We start from the raw sequence: 15971 nt of genomic DNA on the forward strand, positions 1-15971 counted from the left end.
AATGAATTGTTATTACTTCTTAATGATCTGAATAATACTGAATGAGGAACAATGTTTTATACTATTCGATATTTGATGGCCACTGAGTGCCAATAATTAATGTCACTCAATGAATTATGTTATTAATTATGCCATTAATTAGCTCTTGTTTTCAATGTTGATACTTTGTAACTGGAAAAGAATATGATTCTTACTATATTGAAATGACAAATGATTAACTATGCTTTATAATTGGGAAAGAATGTGATTGTTTAATAATGCTTTGTAATTAGGAAAAGGCTAATGATTATTACTATATTGGAATAACAAATAATTAATTAACGATGCCATACTTTGTAACTGGAAAAGAATGCGATTGCTTCATAATGCTTTGTAATTAGGAGAAGGCTAATGATTATTACTATTGGAATAACAAATAATTAATTAACTATGCCATACTTTGTAACTGGAACAGAATGCGATTATTTAATAATGCTTTGTAACTAGGAAAAGAAGGTTACTGATTCTATGTAAAACAATTAATGAACATTTTTCTGTAATACTACATACTTGGTACAGAAGTGTTCAATCACTGGGCTATGAATGCCGCACACTACTAATGAAGACTGTAATTGTCAATATTATGTGACTTAATGTCCTTCACCTCATGAGCTAACTACCCTGAATTACTGCAATGTCCATTTGTCCTGTCTAATGATCATGGAGCACTATCTTTGGTTTTGCACTAATTCTACGTTGGTGTGCCTTGTAAGAGCGTGGTGTTGACACGACATGCTGTCCACCACCGTGGGCGATGAAGACGTTATTATGGTCCCACTGTTTGGTGTACCTAATGTACTGCCAAAATGAGAACATGAAATGTTACTACGAGAGTGCAGTGTCTTGGCTACACTGGTAAATTCTGATGGGATAGGAACTTCAAATTGTGTCACTTGGTGTTGTACTTCTGTGGAAAGATATGGACTTTCAGAACAGCTGTGTGCAATCTAAAGTGCTACAACCATGATGCAATCCTTCCCTTTCCTATCCTAATTCTTGTCACATAGTGAAAATCATTTTTTTTGCTAACATTATTTATGTTCATGGGTTATACTTTTTTTTTGATTCGCTGAACTCCAGTGCGAGTACACTTATGTCACTTGTCGATATGATTTTTGCCATTATGTTTATTTATTGCAAAAATGCCTAAGACATTTTTTCGATTTGTTCTCAAGTACAGTATATGCACTCTTGTCTTTTATATTGTATATACATTTTTTATTTTTTATTTTATTTTAATGATATGTTCTGAACTACAGTGCATGTGCACTTATGTTGTGTGTTAATATGTTTTCTACTGAACTTCAATGCCTGTGCATTTTCAATATGATTTGTACTCATTCTGTATATTCAATATTTCAGTATGTATGCACTTATGTCATTTGTTACTAATTGTATATACATTTCGTAAATTGCTAATATGTTCTCAACTCCAGTGCGAGTACACTCATGTCACTTATCAACACGATTTTCTGCCATTCTGTTTATTTGTTCTGAAAATGCTAAAGAATTTTTTCAGTGCGTGTGCACTTTGCTATCTGTCAAATAATTTGTATATACAGTTTTCTGATTTACTACTATGTTTTGTATTCACATCCTGTCTTTTTCTGATATATTTTGTACTCGGTGCATGTGCACAACATTTAATTTATGTACTAAATTTGAATATTCTGTGAATTGTAAAAATTTCTTGCGATATTTCTTGCGATGGCAAGTCCAAATGACTCACCATCGCTGCCAAATTTTTGCCCCCCCCCCCCCCCAGTGGAGGGTTATGAAACACGTATGTAACATAGCAGCGATGGTGAGGCACGTTAAAATCTTTGACCAGAGAGCCTATAATCGTAGTTAGTCTGCGCTTGACCGCGCGAGTGTTGCAAGCAGTTCGGTTGTAATCGTGGTGCAGTACAGTAGTAGTAGTGCAGTTGAGCAGTACTCGTCATGTAGAGCAGTACAGTGGTAGTCGTCATGTAGAGCAGTACAGTTGTAGTTGTCATGTAGTGGAGTTCGGCTGTAGTCGTCGTGGAGTTCAGTTGTAGTCGTCATGTAGAGCAGTACAGTAGTAGCCGTCGTGCAGTACGCTAGTAGTCGTCATGCAGAGCGGTCGGTCAGTAGTAGCAGCCCAGTGCGGTTGTGTGATGTAGTCTGTCGACAACACTGGTCAAGATGCTGAATGAGGTATATTGTTGATTAAGGTAATCATCAGATAATGTAAAGTTTATTGATTGTAATTAATTTCCAACAAGTGCCCCAATAATAATTTTGATTTCAAAAGCAATTTTACAAAAAAAATTATTTAATTGAATTAACGATTTCGTTCCACTTCCCTTAAAGAAAAGTTTCAGTTAAATTACAAAAAAAAAAAGGAATGTTATTATTTGCAATGCAGTTCCTCCAAGCTGTGCGCAAGAATAAGAGCAGAAATTTGACTAGCAGTTACAATGAGGTAAGAATTTAATTCTGATTTGCACAGGGCCAAAGACCGATATTTCGGTTTAATTGAATTATCATTATCACTGAGATTTCATTAGTACTGAATTGTTTTTCATTATTTTTGCGGGAGCTTACAGCAGAGTCAGATTGCGAATTTCACATTTTTGTTGTCTTTGTCAGTAAATTTCATTGCGGGAGGTTACACTTGGCTCCCATTTTTATTAAATATTGTCATTTCTTTTGAATTTTTCTGGGGAGGTTACAAGGTTTAATAGACAGCAGGCAGCAGATGCATCTCGAAGATGTGCAGGGAGGGCGCATCGTGCCATAATATGTTAGAAAAGTATTTTCTACATTAGCCGTCGTGTGGTAGTGATATTTTATTCTTCTTCAAACTTTGATTGACAGCTTTAACTCAGAACAAATTTTCTACATGCATGTAATCAATAAACTGCATGTGCATTGTCAGACTGTCATAGGTAACATCAGAGAATTCGCATATATCGTTGATGATTAATTTCTCTCTTATGTTTACTATTGTTTTAACAACACTAAAGGAAACCTTACGAAAATTGTGCACTGTATTATAAGAAATGAAATAAAACTAACCACGATAACCTTACGACGAAAGTATCTGTACACAAGCATGCCTCTATCGACACGAATTAGTAAAATACTACTCACTTAGATTTTGATTGGGTCTGTGTTTAATTGGTATGCTGTGTCATACTCAAGAGGTATGCAAATGTGGCATCGCTCACTTAGATTTTGATTGGGTCTGTGTTTAATTGGTATGCTGTGTCATACTCAAGAGGTATGCAAATGTGGCATTTCATAAATATAGTTACGTATTCCTAGAAACCCAAAATTCGCTTGTCAGCAGCGGAAAGAGGCGTTATCTGTTGTGCAGCATTGTAAATTTTTCAATATTGCACTATGAGCTGAAAGCATTTTCTTGCGATTTCCTTATTGATGTTTGATCTGACTGCTTGTAGCTCTTTCACAGAAGGGATAAAAACGTTTCAGTCAGTGAGACTGGAACTGCGAACCGTAACAGACGCTGTTTCACAGGTCAGCACGTTACCACAGAGCTGGCGAGGAGGTATGGGTCTCAGCTTCCTATTACGACGGCAATAGTAACTAGAACTCGTAAACCGCTATTTAAAGGTCGAGATTAGTTGCGATTTCCACCTGCAACGACTTTCCTGGGCTGAAAACCGTAAATTTTCAATCTTTTTTTACCCTTCAAGCTATAATAACTCAGATTATTCAATGGAATTGACAGGTAAAATCAAGTGAACTTTGAGGCTTAATTCCGTGCACACCAGGAAGTAACTCGTCGATCACAGAGTTGCCAAACATACGTTGCCTTGTTGCCAAATCTCAGTTACAGTACCAGCAGGAAGAAGACGAACCGATGTGATTCTACAGCTGTCTGGGAAGTGACCATAGCTGGTGTCTCCAAGTCGCGGCTCTACGGCCTGGAATACATAATGCATCTGATTCGCTTTCTGTAACTAGGTTTAGGGACTTGAGCGTAGTTACTAATAATACTCAGAACTGACTGCAAACTGAGCATCATAAATCAGTAACTCTCATTGTTGTTTTTATATTTCTTTCGTAAGTGCACTCAAAACTAAGAAAGTCATTCACAGGCGTTTTCGTGCCTCGCTGATAGTCGAGCACAACATACAAATAAAAATAAAAAAGAATGTGTGTGTGTGTGTGTGTGTGAGAGAGAGAGAGAGAGAGAGAGAGAGAGAGAGAGAGAGAGAAATAAAAAGCAATGAGAGAGAGTGTAAAAAATTGTTGTAAAGAAATTGAATCATGGTATTTAAAGAAATCTTTCATTAAAATGACACGTTCCACATCATTACGAAATGTCGTATTCATGATCTATGGAACAAGAGTTAATCTAATGTAATCTAATCTAATCTAATCACATGATAATGATGATTAGCCATGAAGAGTCATGAATTACCGAAATTTTTGCCAATACCAGTAACCAAATCTAAACTTGAAAATAAAAGACGACAATTTTTGTAATAAACCGTGACTCCTATCAAGACCCTTTCATCCCTGTTATCTAACCACGAAAGACGTCGGGCGACCGAAATCACATATCGACAAAATTTTTCATCGCCCCTTTCCTCTCGGTGCTGAAGCTATGAGTGTAATTCAAGCGAATCTACAATATCATATTAGCTGGTCTCGCGTTTAACCTCAAGACTACAGTCGTGTTCCATCAGCGGTATGAATAAAATGGTAGTAATAATAACAGTAATAATCGAATTATCCGGCAACTTCACACTTCACAGTGGATTTTCTCGAACTAAGAAATTTGCTGAATTTGTGAAAAATCAAAATGGCTTCACATCCAGCCTATGATGCCTAGAAGAGTCTTTACATCCTGCTGATATGAGAATAGCATAATCTCTGCGTGAGAAGGTTGCTTCTACTTGACCATTTTATAGACTCGCATTTTTTCCACCGTGACTAATTTTGTAAGCTAAGCACATCATCCGTTACAGCACACTCCTGGGGCTGGGTAATGTGGCCACAATGGTCTGGTGGAACGAGCTATCACAGGTGCAATGCGTGGGTTCAGGCATTTACTTTTAAGAGGCACAAACAGATTTGTTTTACCTCTGGTAACCTCAAGAGAAAGACGTTATAATCCAGAATCCGCATTAAACATCACATTCCTTCATTACCAACTGGGCAGAGCCGGTTTACGTTGGGAAATGACACAGCGGAAGTCATGGTAAAAAGAAATACAGTCGCCAGTACGCTTACTTACATTAGAAAATTTTATTTTATTTGATGAACCGATAGCCATTTAAAGGGACAGGGCTCTTATTTTACTTGTACTTGATTGAACTAGAGACATTTAAAAATTTGGTGCTGGACTGTGATTCGAATTCGTATCTCCTCTTTCGAGGATCTGAATCTCTCGGAACAGTATAGTTCAGTCATTTCGTTCCTTTTCCCAAGACTGCAATCTTCTCTAGGTCTCCTCCAAAGGTAAGTATGTGGGTCTGAAACCTGATCCAGTACAAAAATATTCATAATTTCATTTCTAGCTTTATCAAGTGAACACCGACCTGCTAGTGAAAATTAACGCGCAATTTCAATGTCTATTCATGTGTTGCCAACAATCGCAACAGGTGTCGTTATTTCTGGTCAAACACGCACACATCTTACTGTTCATGAGTAAGCAACTGATACTTAAGCTATATTCGTGGATGCACGGTAGGTGTGCAGTTCGATTGTCGCTTAGGCACAAAAGTTTGTATCCTTGTTTTAGATTCAGACACCTAGCGGCTCGTAAGAAAAACCGATACGTAACATTTGATTTTTCTTAGTTAACAATCGGATTAAGTGTTGGGTTCGTATCTCCGTCACAGAACTTCACATCATGCACTTCATCTTTAAATGCATGCACACTTTGTTACTTCAGAATGGAGGTATATCAGACATCTTTCGTGGTTAGATAACAGGGATGAAAGGGTCTTGATAGGAGTCACGGTTTATTACAAAAATTGTCGTCTTTTATTTTCAAGTTTAGATTTGGTTACTGGTATTGGCAAAAATTTCGGTAATTCATGACTCTTCATGGCTAATCATCAATTTCATGTGATTAGATTAGATTAGATTACATTAGATTAACTCTTGTTCCATAGATCATGAATACGACATTTCGTAATGATGTAGAACGTGTCATTTTAATGAAAGATTTCTTTAAATACCATGATTCAATTTCTTTACAACAATTTTTTACACTCTCTCTCATTGCTTTTTATTTCTCTCTCTCTCTCTCTCTCTCTCTCTCTCTCTCACACACACACACACACACACACACACACACACACACACACACACACACATTCTTTTTTATTTTTATTTGTATGTTGTGCTCGACTATCGGCGAGGCACGAAAACGCCTGTGAATGACTTTCTTAGTTTTGAGTGCACTTACGAAAGAAATATAAAAACAACAATGAGAGTTACTGATTTATGATGCTCAGTTTGCAGTCAGTTCTGAGTATTATTAGTAACTACGCTCAAGTCCCTAAACCTAGTTACAGAAAGCGAATCAGATGCATTACGTATTCCAGGCCGTAGAGCCGCGACTTGGAGACACCAGCTATGGTGTCTTCCCAGACAGCTGTAGAATCACATCGGTTCGTCTTCTTCCTGCTGGTACTGTAACTGAGATTTGGCAACAAGGCAACGTATGTTTGGCAACTCTGTGATCGACGAGTTACTTCCTGGTGTGCACGGAATTAAGCCTCAAAGTTCACTTGATTTTACCTGTCAATTCCATTGAATAATCTGAGTTATTATAGCTTGAAGGGTAAAAAAAGATTGAAAATTTACGGTTTTCAGCCCAGGAAAGTCGTTGCAGGTGGAAATCGCAACTAATCTCGACCTTTAAATAGCGGTTTACGAGTTCTAGTTACTATTGCCGTCGTAATAGGAAGCTGAGACCCATACCTCCTCGCCAGCTCTGTGGTAACGTGCTGACCTGTGAAACAGCGTCTGTTACGGTTCGCAGTTCCAGTCTCACTGACTGAAACGTTTTTATCCCTTCTGTGAAAGAGCTACAAGCAGTCAGATCACACTTCAATAAGGAAATCGCAAGAAAATGCTTTCAGCTCATAGTGCAATATTGAAAAACTTACAATGCTGCACAACAGGTAACGCCTCTTTCCGCTGCTGACAAGCGAATTTTGGGTTTCTAGGAATGCGTAACTATATTTATGAAATGCCACATTTGCATACCTCTTGAGTATGACACAGCATACCAATTAAACACAGACCCAATCAAAATCTAAGTGAGTAGTATTTTACTAATTCGTGTCGATAGAGGCATGCTTGTGTACAGATACTTTCGTCGTAAGGTTATCATGGTTAGTTTTATTTCATTTCTTATAATACAGTGCACAATTTTCGTAAGGTTTCCTTTAGTGTTGTTAAAACAATAGTAAACATGAGAGAGAAATTAATCATCAACGATATATGCGAATTCTCTGATGTTACCTATGACAGTCTGACAATGCACATGCAGTTTATTGATTACATGCATGTAGAAAATTTGTTCTGAGTTAAAGCTGTCAATCAAAGTTTGAAGAAGAATAAAATATCACTACCACACGACGGCTAATGTAGAAAATACTTTTCTGACATATTATGGCACGATGCGCTCTCCCTGCACATCTTCGAGATGCATCTGCTGCCTGCTGTCTATTAAACCTGAATAGAACAAAATGTCACAGTAGTTAGTCCTTTTTCCACATGCGACTACTTTTGGTTGAGATTGGTAACTTCAGCAGAGAGCAGAATTGCGTTTTAAAAAATTTAGCACTGAATGTATTCGAACTCGCGACGTCTTATCTATGCTACAAGCTGACACGTAGCTACAACAAATCCAGAGCTCGGCAACTATTCCTCCAGAACTTTTGGATTCCACAGCACTGTGAGATTATGCATATGGCCAGGTCTTGACTTCTGAGAGACAAACAGTTACAGCTTTTCTTTTGGTCTGAACGACGTTTTCTAGTAACAGATAGCGCAATAGAATAGCTCAAGTGGAAAGGAACACTTCCTATTTAAACTTCTGCATCCTACAATGTTGGCAGTTGTGTGTAGGTGGCAGTAACGTGATTTTATTTCTGTGATTACAAAATAGTCGAATGTATGCACTGGGTAGCCGAGGCAGCTAGTTCATGGTGATTCGGTCAACCAAGTAAATGAATTTACTGAACATGCTGCAAATTACTACAGGGAGCCTGTGTGTCAGAATTCTCATCCAGTGTGGCGCAACTGCGTTACGATAGAAAAATGACTCGCAGAGAAGAGGATTTCGTGGTCTGTTGGACGGATGGTAGGTTGTTATACCTATGGTCTGGGTTCGATTCCCACTTCTGTCAATGATTTTAGATAGGGAGAGACAGATTCCATTCTCTCCTGGCTACACCAAGTGAAGGAGATATAATGGCTGCGTGGTCTGAAAATTCACATTAAAGATGATATTCCTTCTTTACCAAGTAGACGGTAGGTTGAACCACAATAAAGTCTGAAGTGGCGACATGTAGAAACTCTATCACCAGTAACCTTTCTTATACTAGTTATTTATTTCAAGTGACGACACAAACGCTATGTATGGTCACAGGACACTTATTCCATCTTTTATTTGAGCTTCTGTATGTCGATAAAATTGGTTCTGAACTGGGAATGCAACTCAGACCGCCCTTAACGCGGAATTTGATCCCTTCGTGGCAATACAGCTCGGCTACAATTTCTTGTTTGTTCAAAACTGCAGATTCCTCAACACCTTCACATATTATGCGTGAATGGGATCGAATCCTGGCCCGGCACTAAAGATTTAATTATGTATTATCAAGCTCTAGCATGAGAACACCTATCTGCTGGTGGATAATAATTTTGATTTTTAATGTATTTTCATTCGCTGTCAACACTAACGATATCTGACGTTTTTAACTCCCAGTGAGACACAGAACTATTTGCGAGATGACTGTAAGTTCAAGATGCTATTCTGAGCAACTGGTGGAGAAAAATTCGGTAGCTGACGTCTCTTTGTGTGTAGTCAACAACGATATGTGTGGGGCTCTATTCCCAGTGAGCGCTGAATTCTTCGTCATATTATTTCAGTTCAAACATGCTCACATGTCACTGCTGGTGCAACAAACCCATATTTAACGTTAGTTTTCTCTAGAATATAACAGCGATAGGTGCCGGGTTGGAGTCCTGGGAAGGAAAAAATTAATGTTTCGTCTCGTCATTTCAGTTAATACATCTAGTTACTGCCGCGAAATTCCAATATGTCACATTTGACTGTGCTTCGATAGCAATCCGATTAGGTTCCGGGTTCGAATCCGCGTCTAACACACAGCTTTACCTCACGGGATTTCAAGTAAGTTACTTGTGAAGAAGCAATATTTAACATCTCTCGTAGTTCGTTAACAGGGACAATAGATGCTGGGTAGGAATTCGCGTCTGTTAAAAACGTTTGCGTTATGCAATTTAAAGTTGATATTTGCTAACTGATACTGTCTAAAATCGAGGTATATCACTCTCTGTATGCCTAATCAGGAATGACTGTTAGTTTCCGTCAGTCACGAAATCTTTGCTTAGTATGCATGAGCTGGGTTTGAATCCATATGCAGAACAAGACGGTTCGTCGTGTCATTTAATGTTCATACATATTCTCAACTAGCTGCTCGTGAATAACTTAAATTTTTAATGTCATTTTGTGTTAAATAGTTCAAATGGCTCTGAGCACTATGGGACTTAACTTCTAAGGTCATCAGTCCCCTAGAACCTAGAACTACTTAAACCTAACTAACCTAAGGACATCACACACATCCATGCCCGAGGCAGGATTTGAACCTGCGACCGTAGCGGTCACGCGGTTCCAGACTGAAGCGCCTAGAACCGCACGGCCACATCGGCCGGCCCCCACCATCTGGTATCAATGCATTACCTTATAATCCATTATATATAATCATTTTCATAGTACACTTGATATTATAGATGAGCAGGACACAAGACAGGACATAGATAATGTCCGTTTGACGTCAACAGTGTGTAACATTTTACTTTTTTTGAATAGGACAATGTTCCTCTCCAATAATTTTTAGATTAGTTACAATAAGCTTACGCTGCAAGAGAATTCGCTTGTATTTTTCAATTTGTGGTCTGTTGTCGGTTTGAAGGCCTTCCATAACATCGGCAACGTAGTGCAACTCCACCGAGAGCCGTCTGGAGTAGGGTGGAGATAGCAAAGTGAAAGTTGCGAGCTGTCGAAGACGATCTTCACATTCCTAATGCGATTAGGACATCGTATACTCTTGACGACGTTTAGCACCTGTGCGGTCAGTCACCCAATTTCAGAATTCATTTTGAGTAATCCTGCTAAATTCCCAAAATATTGTCTTTTTATATTGATGAGTAATATGGATAGTCGTCACGTTCATGTGCCGTCTACAACGCAAATTTAATGTTACTATCCTAGGAACTAACCTGCAATACGTTTTGTATTTCATAATCGGAACTATCTGCATTAACCGTCATCAGAGCAATGTCAGGGAACAGAATGCAGCAGTGCCTACTTGAGGACCTGCTTGAGTCGTGTTCTAATGAAAGGGTAGTTGCTGGTTCACATTATATTACACTAGCGAGAAGTACCGACTTTTCCTTTTCTCTGCAAACATCCAGAACTAAATTCAGTAACTAAATGCTAAGAATATATTTGCATTGTGCCAACTCAAAGATCGATAGATATGGATATAGATATAGATTTTTATATTTAAAGCCATTCTCGTTCTGCGTTGGAATAAACATCATTCATTATTTGCTTGTTCTTGTTACGATTGTTATTGTCATTCTCTCACTCGCAAGAGTCTTATGCTGATGCAGTATGAATAAATTATGCCATTGGATACAAAGCGGTTTAGTTTTGAGACCTAACCCACGAGGGGGGAAGGCACAGTGGTCTGCTTCAGGAATTCCAAGCAATAAAACACAAAAAACAACCCAGGAGGGGTTCGAACAGCTACTTTCACGCAGAGACATGCATTTGGAATCTGTTCATCGTTACGGGGTCAAACAAGAGGGTAACATTACTGAAACCATGATCGGGCTACTTAGTATATAATAGAGCATACAGATTTCAAGGAGGAAACGTATGAAGACGCAGACTTCCTCGTTATCAATATGTGCGGCATATCTTTCGTGTTAACGAAAGTAAATTCCCGCTTTACCTCTTCTTACGTGTCAAATGAAATGAATGCCATGAGGAATAGAATATTTGTTGACTGCGTCTCTTCTTGCTTCCATCCTTACCAACATATTTCTTCATTCTCGTGGTAATCATGACATTCTATGTGCATGCTGCAAACGATTGCAAGTGGACAAATTCGACATCGAGGTGCAAAGCGTTTGGTATCTTACATTATATTCAATTCGAATAAGCTTCCGGTGTATTTTTACTTCGTTTGTATTTTTAGATGATTATGAACGTTACGGAAATTTATCTCACATGCTTTATGTTGAATGAGAAACATTGAATGATCCGTTTTGCTTTCCCTACGTTGAAATGATATAATGTCGGCGTCAACAGCCTTCTTCCACGCCGGAAGCTGAAACTTGTATCATTCTGGATTAATGATAATTGAATGTCTCATGTGTATACATAGCCCACAAGGCGACGTCAGAAACCATCAGGGGAGAACGCCGCATAAAAACCAAAAGTGCGCGCGCGTCTCCACTCTGAAGAATCGTATCGGAGAATCACGGCAAGCATTTCGCTGAAGAGCTGCCTCGTCAGAGAGCCGAGAAATGGCAGCGTCGTAGCAAGTATTTGTCAACACTCTGATAGTGCATTTACTTCCGGGTGTAGGTCGGCGTTACCTCGCTAAATTCACTTGACATTCGTTTTCCACATCGAAGACTCGTACGATGTAATCCACTGCAAGATGACACAATTAGAAAGTATATTTAATTTCTGGACTCCAAGAACGGCGTTCTTCACATAAGTAACACCTGTTTGTGTGTGCATTCGGGAGGACGACGGTGCAACCCGCGCCCGGCCATCCTGATTTAGGTTTTCAATGATTTCCCTAAATCGCTTCAGGCAAATGCCGGGATGGTTCCTTAGGAAGGGCACGGCCGATTTCCTTCCCCATCCTTCCCTAATCCGAGCTTGTGCTCCGTCTCTAATGACATCGTTGTCGACGGGACGTTAAAACAGTAATCTCCACCTCCTCTGTTTGTGTGTTTAAGGTTGCGTTTTGAGGCACAGCCAACATCGCAGTGACTATAGTACGCCTCTGGCCACCAGTGTGTCGTTAGCTCAGAGGTTCCCTTGTGCGTTGCAGTGCTTGTACTATAAGTTCGAATCACGGTAGAAGCCGCTGACTACAACCTTTTATTTTCCATTTTAATTAATGGAGTTGCAAACTGCTAGTAAAAATTTCTTATGCGAAATCTGAAGAATGCCTTTAAACATCAATCTTCGTCCGATTTCGACTTAGTAAATTAAGTTAATATCATGGATTTCTGCTTTGCAAATTCCAAGGTGCTTCACTGTAAAATAGGTCCTGAAAAGATTCAAACCGACTGTCAACGATATAAATTTGAGCTTTGTTCGTCATATAGGTCTAACATGTCAGAAGGTTGTTTATGAAGTGCACATGTTCATTAATATAGTTCCCATCTTCTAAATTTTTGCAATAGCATTTAACTGTAGACGTTTTCTAACACCGGCGTTAGCAATTCTTTTCCGTTCTCTGAAACCTTCAAAACGACAAATTTTTCTGGTTTAAATCTGATGACCTTCACTATCACTTCCGATCAACAATAAATACTTCATGAACCCATACATGGAACTCCAAATGTGCAGTGTGCCTGCACTGCTACAGAGCATGCATTGCAAGGTATTCACACAGTTTATCGCATAGACTTACCATAAGGAATGAAACAAGAACTGTAATACACTTTACACCACAGACGCTCACTCTGGCTTGACGAAAACATCCAAACATTGACCAAAAGTTGCACAAGTAATTAAGTTTGAAAGGAAAAGAAACGAGGTATGAAGCATTTATAAATTCATCGAATGTAGTGGGGTGGTTTAATTTCGTCCCAGTCTATAAAATTAATTTCTGGCCATACTCAGCTCTTGCCGATTACCCGCCTACTAATCAGGGCGTCTGTCTCCGTTGCTTTTGAGCGTGAATGGAAATTGTAGAAATTTTCTGTGGAGCAACATTTAATAATAAAGCGTTTTAAATCATCAAAAGCGATGAGCGGTAGCAGGCGCTTTCGATAAAGAACGGGGGAGTGCAGCGCCGCTGCTGTCGCCACGGCCGCTGCCAGTAGCCAGCAAATGGATCCCGGAGCTTTGCCGCATACGGCGTCCAGAGGACAGTCTGCAGGAAATCTGCCGCAAAATCGTTACTAGATAAAATTTTGATATCGGTGTGTCACAAAGCGAAATAGATTGAATCTGCGCTACCATTACATTCACGTCTTCAGCATTCAGACAGAAGAGGCTATAAAAATGTTTTATGCCAGCTGCTCTCGATCCACTGACATTACGAACAGAAACAACGCACGCTACCGCTAGACCACAGGCGTAATCAGCCTAGAGTCTCTCTATCTTGGGACAAGTTTTCCTCCAGGAAGTGCCGCAGTCTACAGTGTTGCCAGATTGTGCAGATAACCGGACTTAGAGAATTAGCGAGTTGGCCAGTTTTTTTGTCCCATGTCGCGATCGGCGCGGACTTAGCCTCTGAAGCGGCCGGCCGCCGGTCGTGTTTTATGTCAAAGAGTGTACATGTGCGTCAGTGAAAAAGACCAATAAAAAGGTGTTGGCATGTGGACGTAATGTGCTGTTCCAGTCTCTTCTGTACCCAGGGTCCATCACCGTTCCCTTTGGATCCCTACGTAATTCGGTGCTCTCCGATACACACGATCGAACAGCGGAGGAGTGGTAGTCAAGTGTCAACTTTAGGTTACAATATCTCCGGATGTAATTAACATTTTACAATGCAACAAACGGCACTGATTACGTATTTGTTTATATGTTCAGATGTGCTATCAAAACTAACGTGGTTCCATTTAAAAAAACGTAGGTTTGTGTTAAAAAAACATACGTCCGGTCATTTTTTTATGGTTTGTATTAAACAATTACACTAGCCCCTCTGCTCACGTTCGGTCTGATGAATCGGTTCGTCAGTATATGATGTGGTTTACGAAATATGTCCAACGGTAACGTTAGGTGACTCACCTTGTATATCGAATATAAACAAATACGTAGACGAATAAATATATTTATAAGCATGCTGCTACCGTTTTTTCGTGTAACTGTGGAGTACTTATGGCCTGACGCGATCGATAGTAATCGGCCACTTTCACCTCCAATAACTCATGTACTATTTATGTTACATGCCCGTAATTCATACCAATTTAGGTTTACACTAATAGCTTTCTAAAGACACATAGATCGACAAAATCGGATGATGAGTTTATATTTTGGAAATTCGCTGCTGGGTGTTACTTGTATAACTTACCGTGAGATACTAAACTTTGAACTATTACATATATTGAAAATCTGATTACACCATCAGAATCGTCGTGCAGATAATGGTAATGTACATGTTTCTTTTTGAGGTATCATGATTCATCTGGCTACTATTAATTTCTATACGAACTGTTAAATGTCTGCCATTAAGGTTTCACAAAGTCCGCCATCTTTGGCACTCCCAGCGTGTCTCCTTCATCAACACAGCGTCACAATGGAATTCCCAGTCATGTGGCTGGGCCATGCACTGGGGCTACCCCTCTCGCCCGGCTAACGTTCGCCACCACTTGTTTGCTGCCGGGCCCCTGCTGGCCGAGCGGCCCGTGCAGCCACGCAAACTTAGAATATTTTCAGGGCGCCACAATTTGCCCGTTACCTCACAAAGTGAGGACCACAACAAGAATTTATTTTTAAAAGATTTAAGAAATGCACTTTTTCTTAAGTACCCATTGCAGTCTTGGGGTTAATTAGTTGCATTGTTACATTGTTTTGTTCTTAAATGTTGCTTCTGTGTACATTTTCTAAGCGGTTGAAAGGAAACGAACCTGCCATAAGCTGATAAACTCGGAAATAGACCTCGATTCCACGTACGTCTTCAGTAGTGATAAAGGTTCAGCGAGCTCAGTGAGCACTACATTTAAACAATAAGAACTATATCTGAAATGTATAGTTTCCTGAATTGATTCTAATTGACTAAATTTAATATTTATTTGGTTTTTTGCACGTATGAAACGTAGAAATTACAGGCTGGACTAAGAAGAAGTTTCAGCAGAATTAATCTTTGTGTGTGAGCACTTCGTGGTGTGTCGAACCTACCGACATTTCGGGCGCTTGTACATGTATCAGTCCTCCTAATTGTGACTACCAGCATTAATGACCGATACCTCGGTAGTTTTACTGCATCACGACACTGTTACACACCCAGAAGAATTTTACTGAAACGGACTCCGGTTGTGAAAGATTATGCTGTTATAAAACCGAAGTTCACTGTTAAAAAGTCTGAAAGTTATGTCCACTGATACTTGACTAGAGACCATGGAGGGTGTGCACAGTAGCAAGCTGCGACTCTGACGTCACAGGCAACACTGCCACTATTCAGTAACACGCCTCTGCTGCAACCTACCGTGTTGCCGCTTCGTTTAGCAGTGACTGCAGGTGAGCTCTAATCAGCCATTCACGATTAAATACTAAGCTGCAATTATCAGTCTATTTAAGGGTTCTGATATTACGTTTTGAACTATATTAATTGAAAAATAGTAGCTTACTGTGTGACTGTGAGTTCTTGTGAGCACCGCAAACATCGAAAAAAAGAGTTACCACTGAAGTTTCACATATTTCTGAAGAACAATGAAACGACAGAAAAATGAATATATCAAGAGGATTGGGGAGA

The sequence above is a fragment of the Schistocerca cancellata genome, chromosome 5 (genome assembly GCF_023864275.1).
Source record: "Schistocerca cancellata isolate TAMUIC-IGC-003103 chromosome 5, iqSchCanc2.1, whole genome shotgun sequence".
NCBI lineage: Eukaryota > Metazoa > Arthropoda > Insecta > Orthoptera > Acrididae > Schistocerca > Schistocerca cancellata.